At 45.0% G+C, this 10,207-nt stretch overlaps 1 protein-coding gene across 2 annotated transcripts in view; it reads right to left on the bottom strand.

Annotated features, from left to right (window-relative positions):
- Positions 1–9,215, bottom strand: part of LOC143289164 (muscleblind-like protein 1) — a 262,220-nt gene extending 253,005 nt beyond the window's left edge. For both annotated transcript variants that reach the window (XM_076598069.1, XM_076598071.1), the window contains exon 1: positions 8,840–9,215. The gene's annotated coding sequence lies outside the window, so the exon portion shown is untranslated. The remainder of the gene's footprint in view (positions 1–8,839) is intronic.
- Between the last annotated feature and the right edge of the window lie 992 nt (positions 9,216–10,207).

Genomic DNA, 10,207 nt, shown 5'->3' with positions numbered 1-10,207 from the left:
TCTATCTCTGTGTGTGTGCGTGTGTCTTCAGATTGCAATCACCAAGATGGCGACATGGATGATGGATGAAAAATAAGATTTTAAACATACCCCCCAAAAAAACGACCTCAGTCCAAAATAGACAAAAAACATACCCCCCCCCCCCCCAAATCCCCCCCCTCCCCCACCCCTCTCACCACCCACCATCCTGCCTTTCCTGGAAGTGATCCCAAACTGGCAGTAAACCGACCCGAACAAATCGAACCCCAGTAAACAAACTAACAACCAATACGAGAAAGAAAGAGTGGGAGAAAGAAAGGGAGGGAGGGAGGGAGGGAGGGAAGAGCAATAGGGAGATAGACCGAGAGAGAGAGGGGGGGGGGGGAGGAGCGAGAGAGAGAGAGGGGAGAGAGACAGAGAGACAGATAGACACACAGAGAGAAGAGAGAGAGAGATGCGCATATCTGTGTATATATATACATACATATATATATATATATATATATATTAGAGAGAGAGAGAGAGAGAGAGGGAGAGAGAAAGAGTGAGACAGATGAAAGGAGAGAGATTATAGACGGATAGAGGGAGAGACAAAGACAAAGACATACAGACACCTATGCAGAGACAGGCAAACATACAGACAGACAAAGAGGCAGAGAAAATGAGACAAAGAGAAGATAATACTCTTTCCGTTTTGTTTTGCTTTGTTTTGTATTTCTTGATAAATGATAGAGGGGTTGAGAGGACGGGGGAGGACGGGGGGGGGAAGGGGGGGGGTTGGGAGGGGCGGTCTTCGCAAAATATTATCAGATGACAGGAGAGGAGACTATACTCGTAGACACACAGGCATATCTGCAGATGAATTTACAGAAACATAGACAAAGGGACACATCAACAGAGAGCGGATTTTTTTAACTGTCCGTTTCTGTTTTTGTTACATTGTTTGCTTGTTTGTTTGTTTGGCTGGTTGGTTGGTTGGTTGGTTGGTTGGCTGGTTGGTTGGTTGGCTGGTTGGAGACACATTCGCAGAGAGAGGATTTTATCTATCCGTTTTTTGTTGTACTGGTTGGTTGATTGGGTTTATATATATATAAGAGGTAAGACAGACACATACACAGATGATCTCTCTCTCTCTCTCTCTCTCTCGGCAATGCCTAAAATCTTTATCGAGTAATAAAGTTTTTTGAATCTCTCTCTCTCTCTCTCTCTCTCTCTCTCTCTCTCTCTAACAAACGATTAAAGGAGGATGAGAACGGGAGAGGCTTATTCCAGTTGTTTACCACACACCACACACACACACACACACACACACACACACACACAAGATTGTGGGAAGAGGGGGCTGGGGGTGGGGGGGGAGAGCCCCATCACATCAGCCAGAGAAGAAGAAGAAACAAAAAACAAAAAAACAGGGCTTTGGCGCACTGTGGGTGGTGGGAACGTCACTGCCGGTGTACACATGTCAAGGAACTATTCTTTGACTAAGCTTCTGGCCTGTAACACATAGATCTCTCCATCTCTGTCGCTCTGCCTGCCTATCTCTCTCTCTCTGGTGTGTGTGTGTGTGTGTGTGTGTGTGTGTGTGTGCGCGCGCGCGCGCACGTATACGTTCATGCGTGTGTGTTTGTGGAGTGAGATGTGTGTGTGTGTGTGTGTGTGTGCGCGCGCGCGCGTGTGTGTATAAACAAATTGATAGATTTTAAAATATTTTTTAGATACTAAACCAGCGGTTTTTTTGTTTTTTTTAACAATTTATAATTATTTTAAAGAAACATTTCTTATTCTTTTTTTTCTTTCTTTTTTGCAGTGTGTGTGTGTGTTCAAATAAATCTGGTGTACTTGTAGTATATCTTTTCAAATCTTTTTACTGTCTGTTGCGAGCCATGAGTTGATGTTTAATTTTTTTTATGCATGTTTTGTTCAGTACCATAATTTAACTAACATGTGCGCAATACAATATGTTTATGAGCTATAATGTTTAATTTATGACATGGTTTCTTATTCAGGAATCTTTATCTTAAAGTACCAATTACTTTAGAACTTTTTTTTTTTACCGTATGTTGCATTTATTTAAATAATAATTCATAATGATTTTATAGAAGCATTTCTTGTGTGTGTGTGTGTGTGTGTCTGTCTGTATGTGTGTTTGGAGGGCAAGAGGACATGAGTGTTTGTGTGGGACATGGGCCCGCTGTGTTGTGTTACTTGTTTGTGTGTTATTTTGCTTTGGGCATTCATTGCTGTTTTTATCTTTTGTCGAACATTTGTCATGCTGCGAGTGTGTTGGACTTGGCTGTTGGCTGAGATATTGTGAATGGTGAGTGACGAGCCTCTGGATGCACAATTTAATTTCCAGATGAAGGAATAAAGTTGTATTGTGTCGCATTGTAGATAGATAGAGACATACATAGATACATAGACTGGCACGAGAACAATGTTGTTGCCCATGCTGCAAGTCGTCGTACCGTAAAAACTATGTTGTCCGACGATGCTTTTTTTTTTTAACTTCACGTGCAGTCGCCGAAGACAAAACCTTAGAGTTAGACCCAAACATCACACACTAATACTTCACGTCTATACGTACATTCAGACTCCTAGCCCAGCAGGGGAAAGGGCCACTGCACGCCTCTCATTTAACGAGAGGTGATTGGGAGGGGGGGCGGGAGGAAGGGAGAGAGAAGGGGGGGGGGGGGAATGGGGTAGGGGTGGGAGGGGAGAGGGGAGGCAATCAGTGGCAAGGGAGATGATTAGGGTCAATTGGCGGCAAGCAGCAGACTAACGAGTGTTGATAGGCCCGCTTGGCACAAGACATTTAAACTGGGCCTGCCAACGCGTCGCTGCCTCTGCTATCCGGATACCAAAGGTCCTTCTTGCTTTCTGTCTCCCCCACCCCACCCCCCCGCCCCCCACCGCACAACCTCACCCCCACCCACCCCCCAGAATACCACCCTATCGGGACTGCGCCGAAATGTGTGTACCTCTGTGTTTTTCGTCAGTTTAACGTCTATTCACTGTAAGTGTTATTAGGACGGAAAGGAGAAAAGTATGTGTGCCTCTGTGTGTGTGTGTGTGTGTGTGTGTGTGTTTAAATGAAACCTGACTGAATGATACAGGAAACAATGAGCAGCGCCCAGTGGCAAGCCGCTGCCGGTCGGCGGCTCCGTCTACCTTGGTAAGCAGCCTGCTGTGCAAAAAAAACCTCCAGTGTTACATTGTAAAGCTTGGTTTCTGACCGAGAGACAGGCGCTATATATAGCTATAAGTAGTCCACATCATCATCAGTCATCACCCCACACATACAGCGGGAAATGGCATCCAATATCAATCAAGAACGGTGTCGACATTTGCGATTAAAACAGGTCAACCCTTCACATCTCGATCCCCACCCCAACCCCACCCCAATCCAGCCACCCTCTTCCTTCTCCTACCTCCAAAAGATTGTCCAACCCCCAACCTCCCTCTCCCCCCCCCCAGCCCCCCCCCCCCTCCCCTTTCACTGAATACCCCTACCCCAATCGTCACACCTATCCAGCCACCCTCTTCCCTCTCTTACCTCCCAAGATTGTCCAACCCCCAACCTCCCTCTCCCCCCCCCAGTCCCCCCCCTCCCCCCACCTTTCACTGAATACCCCTACCCCAATCCTCACACCTATCCAGCCACCCTCTTCCCTCTCCTACCTCCCAAGATTGTCCAACCCCCAACCTCCCTCTTCCCCCCCCAGCCCCCCCCCCCCCCTCCCCCCACCTTTCACTGAATACCCCTACCCACTCCTCACAGTGGAGTGGTGGCCTAGAGGTAACGCGTCCGCCTAGGAAGCCAGAGAATCTGAGCGCATTGGTTCGAATCACGGTTCAGCCGCCGATATTTTCTCCCCCTCCATTAGACCTTGAGTAGTGGTCTGGACGCTAGTCATTCGGGTGAGACGATAAACCGAGGTCCCGTGTGCAGCATGCACTTAGCGCACGTAAAAGAACCCACGGCAACAAAAGGGTTGTTCCTGGCAAAATTCTGTAGAAAAATCCACTTCGACAGGAAAAACAAATAAAACTGCACGCAGGAAAAAATACACACAAAAAAAAAGGGTGGCGCTGTAGTGTAGCGACGCGCTCTCCCTGGGGAGAGCAGCCCGAATTTCACACAGAGAAATCTGTTGTGATAAAAATAAATACAAATACAATCCAGCCACCCTCTTCCCTCTCCTACCTCCAAAGATTGTCCAACTCCCAACCTCCCTCTTCCCCCCCCCCCTAGCCCCCCCCCCCCCCCTCCACCCACCTTTCACTGAATACCCCTACCCAATCCTCACACCTATCCAGCCACCCTCTTCCCTCTCCTACCTCCCAAGATTGTCCAACCCCCAACCTCCCTCTTCCCCCCCCTAGCCCCCCCCCATCCCCCCCCCCACACACACACACCCCTCCCCTTTCACTGAATGCACCTACCCCAATCGTCACACCTATCCAGCCACCCTCACCCTCTTCCCTCTCCTGCCTCCCAAAGCCTGTAACAAGTCCCACCCCTAACCAACCTCTTCATTCCACGACAACAAACTCCCCCATGCTCATGTCATTATAATTTTGTTTGTTTTGTTTTGTCTTTTTCTCGTCTTTCGTTCTTAATGTCCCCCCCCCCCACCCCTTCCCCCCCCCCCCCCTTTCTTAGACATGTAACGTACGCATGTTAACTGTTTTTAAGTTATCAAAATGGAAAAAAAAGTTAAAAAAAATAAAAATAAAAATAAAAAAACAACAACTCCACAATGCTTTTGAGTCCGTGTTCTTCTACACAACGTACAGTAAAAAAATAAATAAATAAATAAATTAAATAATAATAATAATAATAATAACCTTTTAAAAAGAAAATTAAAGAATAAAACTTTTTTTTAAACTAATTAAAAATACATTTTTTAAACTACCTTTTAAAAAAATGAATGATGTTTTTTGTTTTTGTTTTTGTTTTTTTAAACACGGACCAACCGTGTTCACACAACCACACAGCAACAAAAAGTAATGGGTCTCCCAACAAACTGATTTATCTTCACCGAGTGAGTGTCTGTCCGTCTCTCCTCACCAGCCGCCGGGAGCGACGGACGACACGATCGGCGCAACGTCTCACGTCACACTTTTTTTTATTCTCAGGCACAGAGTGGAACGGATCAACAACAACCCGGCTCCACTGAGAGAGAGCCCTGTGACACACACACACACACACACACACACACAAAACAAAACAAAACAACACACACACACACACACACACACACACAGGACAAAGAAACTCGTCGCGTTGCAATCCCCTCAACTTCACCACCCACGTACGGAACAAGTTTCGTTCCAATTAATGTTGTCAGCCATCAAAAGAAGGAAAAAAAAAAAACTGGTGCCCCCCTCCCTCCTCACCCCCCCCCCCCCCCCCCGCCCCCCGCATCCCCTCCACTTTCACCACATTCACACCTTTTCTGCCCCTTACACCTCCCCCCTCCCAACCGCCTCCCCCCCCCACCCCCCACGTCTCATCTCCTTCCCCCTCCCCGACACCCCCCCCCCCCCCCCCCCCACTCCTCAGCTTCCTCCATACTCCAATGCTCTAAAGCTAGCTAGATCAGTGCCCACAAAAAGCATCACCCCTACCTCCTACACTCTGCATGCCCATACAACCTGCTGGGAGTGGAAAGGGGAGTAGGAAGAGGGCGGGGGAAGGAGCCAGGGGGGCGGAAGTGGGGGTGGGGGGTAAACCAGGGGTAGGAGCCCAGGGAGTGAGGGGGTAAACGATGGGGGGTGCCTAGAGGTGGGGTTGGTCGGGGGGGTGTTTGTGGGGGGGGGGGGGAGGTTGTCCAGGTTGAACCTGAATGTTTATGTTGTGATTACTATACGACCATCCCCTGGTAAAGCAAGAAACCGGTTTGGCTGCTTTCAAAAAAAAAAAGAAAAAGAAAAGAAAAAAAGAAAAAAAAAAAAAGGACACCTTGCTTGAGCTGCTACAACACTTGTTGGGGGGGGGGGGGGGGGACATCTAGACAGACATGTACAGTGACCCCCAAACCCACCCCCACCCCCCCACTTTGTCCCTTTCCTACCTCCCTCTCCCTCCCTGGCTCCTTCCTTCTCTCTCTCTCTCTCTCTCTCTCTGAGAGAAAGTGCATGTAACTTCAAGTGTGCATGTTCAGTTGTACCTTGTGTGCACTGCACAAACACACATGCCGGTGCATGTCAATAGTATATTTTTTAAATATCCAAATACATGCAAACTCATCGTGATTTCTTTTCTTTCTTTTTTTTCTTTTCTTTTCTTTTCACTACTAACGTGACAATGGAAAGATAGGCAGAAAGAAAAAGGGAGGGTTGGATGGTTTTCAAACATTTACCATATTCAGCAGTCTATAAGAAATTAAAAAAAAACAAAAAAAACAACACAAATGAAAAAAAAGCACTCAACCAAATTATTCTATCTGTAATTCTATAGCCTGTTAAAAGCTTTCTGAAACCTATTCTTTTGTACTTTACATACTCTGCATTCGACCATTATTTTTGTTATCTCCATTCATTATTGTTATTTTCAGTAATATATATATATATATATTTGTGCGCGCACGCGCGCGTGTGTGTGTGTGTGTGTGTGTGTGTGTGTGTTATGTAGGTATTCACACAATACACTGATCATATCATAAACCAACAACTGAACCAAACCATAAAACAGAAATGAGGTTTTGGTGGTTTTTTTTTTAATGATTTTACTATCTTTAAATGATAACATTAAAATGTGAAAAATTAATACACTACATGTCTACAATCACAGTACGTGTGGTGGGACATTAAACATAATTCCTTCCTTCAACTGAAGAGTGCATTCATAAACACACACACACACACACACACACACACACACACACACACACACACACTACTATCTGAGTTAAAACAATGTCTTAATTTCTATGCTTTTTTTTTCCAAATCAATCAAACCTGTCCTTGATCCTCAGAATCAGTGTTAACTTTCAAGGAATCAAAAAAATAAAACAAAAAACATTAACATGCACATGCTTCCTAACACTCACTCACAGTCACACACACTGACATAGTAATTGTGGATACTGCATAAATTTGAGCACATGTATCCATGTTCACATGAATACATGTGTACCTACAACTCTCACTCAGACATGATTTACACACACACACACACACACACACACACACACACACATAATGTTCTGGTCCATATCACCCCCTTTTTTTTTTTTTTAAGTCTGAACTCTCATTCACACAATGTGCACACAATGCATTTCTCATTCACAATTACCTCATGATCAAATTTCTTGTACTGGATCATTGGAATGAACAGTATCACAGAGAGAGAGAGAGAGAGAGAGAGAGAGAGAGAGAGAGATCTATTAACACACACGCACAGACACACAGACACACACACACACACACACACACACACACATATATATATATATATATATATACATACACAACACATACACAGGTCCAATGGCTGCTGTTATTGATTTCAATGCCAAAGCTATAACTGTTATTGAATCCTACACTTACATAGACATCACACCATTTTTTTAATATGTAAATTGTAATGTTCATGTTGAGTGTAAAAATAAATTAAAAAAACAACTTCACACACACACAACCCCCTTCCACCTGCAACCACACACAAACCACACAACTCTACACACACACACACACACACACACACACACCCACCAGAATCCCACCCAACTTCTCTCTCTCTCTCTGAAATTTATTCATGTTATGTCATGTTTTTGTACTGAGTACTTGTTATGTTTTCCCTTTTCATGAGGGCAGGATAAAAACAAGCCATTTGTGCTTATTCCTTTTTACCCTCAATAAAAAGATTCGTTTGTTCGTTGGTTTGTTCTCTCTCTGTTGTCTTCTTCACTCGTCTTTAATTATGATTAACACACACACACACACACACACGACATTGCAGAAAATATAAATTTTATGAGAGGTCAGATGCATTATTATACTGACTGATGTACAGATGCATATAGCCTGTAGTAATAAGTGGACAGACCTCATCTATGCACGCAGCCTGTAGTAATAAATCAATAAACAGGACAAAAACTGATGAAAAGACGAGCATACATGCATGTATTACATGTACATGTATGCTTACAGTTACACATACATGCACTGATGAAGACAGTATCAAATATATATTAAAGTGGGTTTTTTTCCAGTATATTATGGAGGGTTGTTTGCGGTCTGCACAATACTGCTTAGTCACAGGCACAAAGGTGCACCCTAGGCACACTCAGTAAACAACAGTCAACATTATTATTTGATTACCATGTAGACTATATTATTTTAACTGATATAAACAACTTACACTTATGAAACTAGCTTGGCCTTGAGCCACAGGAATATGCCGACAGGAACTGAATGCTTGATAATATATATATAATGTCATGATTGTTGGCCTGACAGGAACACTAATAATCAACATCATTACAAAAATGTCAGAAAAAATATTGAGTCAACAGTTTCTTTGATTTTCAAATCTGTTGTGAATAAATATGATTTTGAATAGTTATGTTGAATTTGAAAGGATTTTTAATGTTACAGGGCTACAGATCAGTATATACATCCATATCCATGGTCATAAAGAAACATGAGTACAAGCATGGACTCAAATAATCCTATCTCCGCCTATTTTTCCTTCTTTTTTTAAAAACTACTTTATATCCTGTAAACTACAGAAAGTTGTGAACCGCTCACACACAGACGTAAAACAGTGTCACATGCTGCATGTGACCGAACTTCCGTGTTAAATTTTGTTCGTACATTCCACAAGTTACAACACACAACAAGACCCACTTACCAACAAAAGCAGATGTCAAGTCTATCGCTGTTGTTGTCGTACAGTCGTGGGCGCAGGCTGTACCATCTTCTGAAAACACCAAACCTGTTCACTTGTCGCTGTCTCAAAACAATCTGACAAACTTCAGACAGCAGGCAGCGGTAACAGCAGCAGCCAAGCGCACGGAAGTTACTGTCGATGCTCGCTCATGCGCGTTTTGCATCATTCGATTTCAGAAGCCGCGCGTGGCATGAAGCTCAGTTCTGGTGGGTTCAAGGTTTTGATATCAGCTGAAGAGATAAGGAGAAAGAGGGAGAGGGGGCGTGCATGTGGGATCTATGACATTCACGAAAAGGAATTGGGTGTCGAGTTTATGACAGTGTGCAGTGTGTCTGCTATTTACTTCACTATTTCCCAGTCGCCGTACTTTTTTTATTTTTTTTATTCCGTATCTTTGTCTTTGCATACTTTTCCCCAACAGAAATAGTCGTCTGCTGCGCCGCGGCCGCCGCAACCACACGCGTTCATGTCACTGACTTGTATGTAAATATATATCTCGGTAGTTCGTTCGTGTCAGCATGCCCGTGATTATTATTCCTTCACATACCAGCGAGAATTACAATATGGCCCACACTGTAGCGATGATTAACGATCAGTACAGTGTTTGTAAACTAATAACTGACGACATGTGCATCAGTTGGCGCGCGAGCGGCATCTGTATCAAAGCTCTGTGTGTGTGTGTTATGTGTGTGCGCGCGCGCAGTGTGTGTGTGTGTGTGTGTGCGTGAGCGCGCGCGCGTGTGTGTGTGAGTGTGCACTGAGGGGTGCACTAATGCATCACCAGTGCATGTGTGTGCGTGCGTGTGTATGTGTGTGTGTGTGCGCGCGCGCACTGGATGGATGGAGGTGTGGGAGGGGCGGGAGGAGGAAGGGGGGAATTGGGGGGTGCGGGGGGGGGGGGGGGGGGGGGGGACACAACTCAGACGTGTAAGAAACTGAGACTCGCCGGGAGACAAAAATGGATGTGTGTGGCACGGTATGTGTGAGCGAATCCAGGGGTGCACTGATGCATCACCAGTTCATGTGTGTGTGTGTGTGTGCGTGCGTGCGCGCAGGAGGGAGGATGGATGGGAAGGGGAGGACGAAACTCAGACGTCAGTGTGTGAAACTGAGTCTCAGCGCCTGGAGATGAAAATGGATGTGTGTGTGACACTGCATGTGTCAGTGCATGCATGCATGCATGTGTGTGTGTGTGTGTGGCGCCGGCGTACCTCATGTCCAAACTGACAGAGTGACAAAAACGAATGTGTGTCATATCAGTGACACAGGGTGTGCTTGTGCGTGCAGTGTGACTGAGTGTGTGTGTGTGTGTGTGTGTGTGTGTGATTC

Source organism: Babylonia areolata, chromosome 13, assembly GCF_041734735.1.
Source record: "Babylonia areolata isolate BAREFJ2019XMU chromosome 13, ASM4173473v1, whole genome shotgun sequence".
Classification (NCBI taxonomy): domain Eukaryota; kingdom Metazoa; phylum Mollusca; class Gastropoda; order Neogastropoda; family Buccinidae; genus Babylonia; species Babylonia areolata.
Note: the sequence above shows the minus strand (reverse complement) of the source record. Positions and strands in the feature narration are given on the sequence as shown.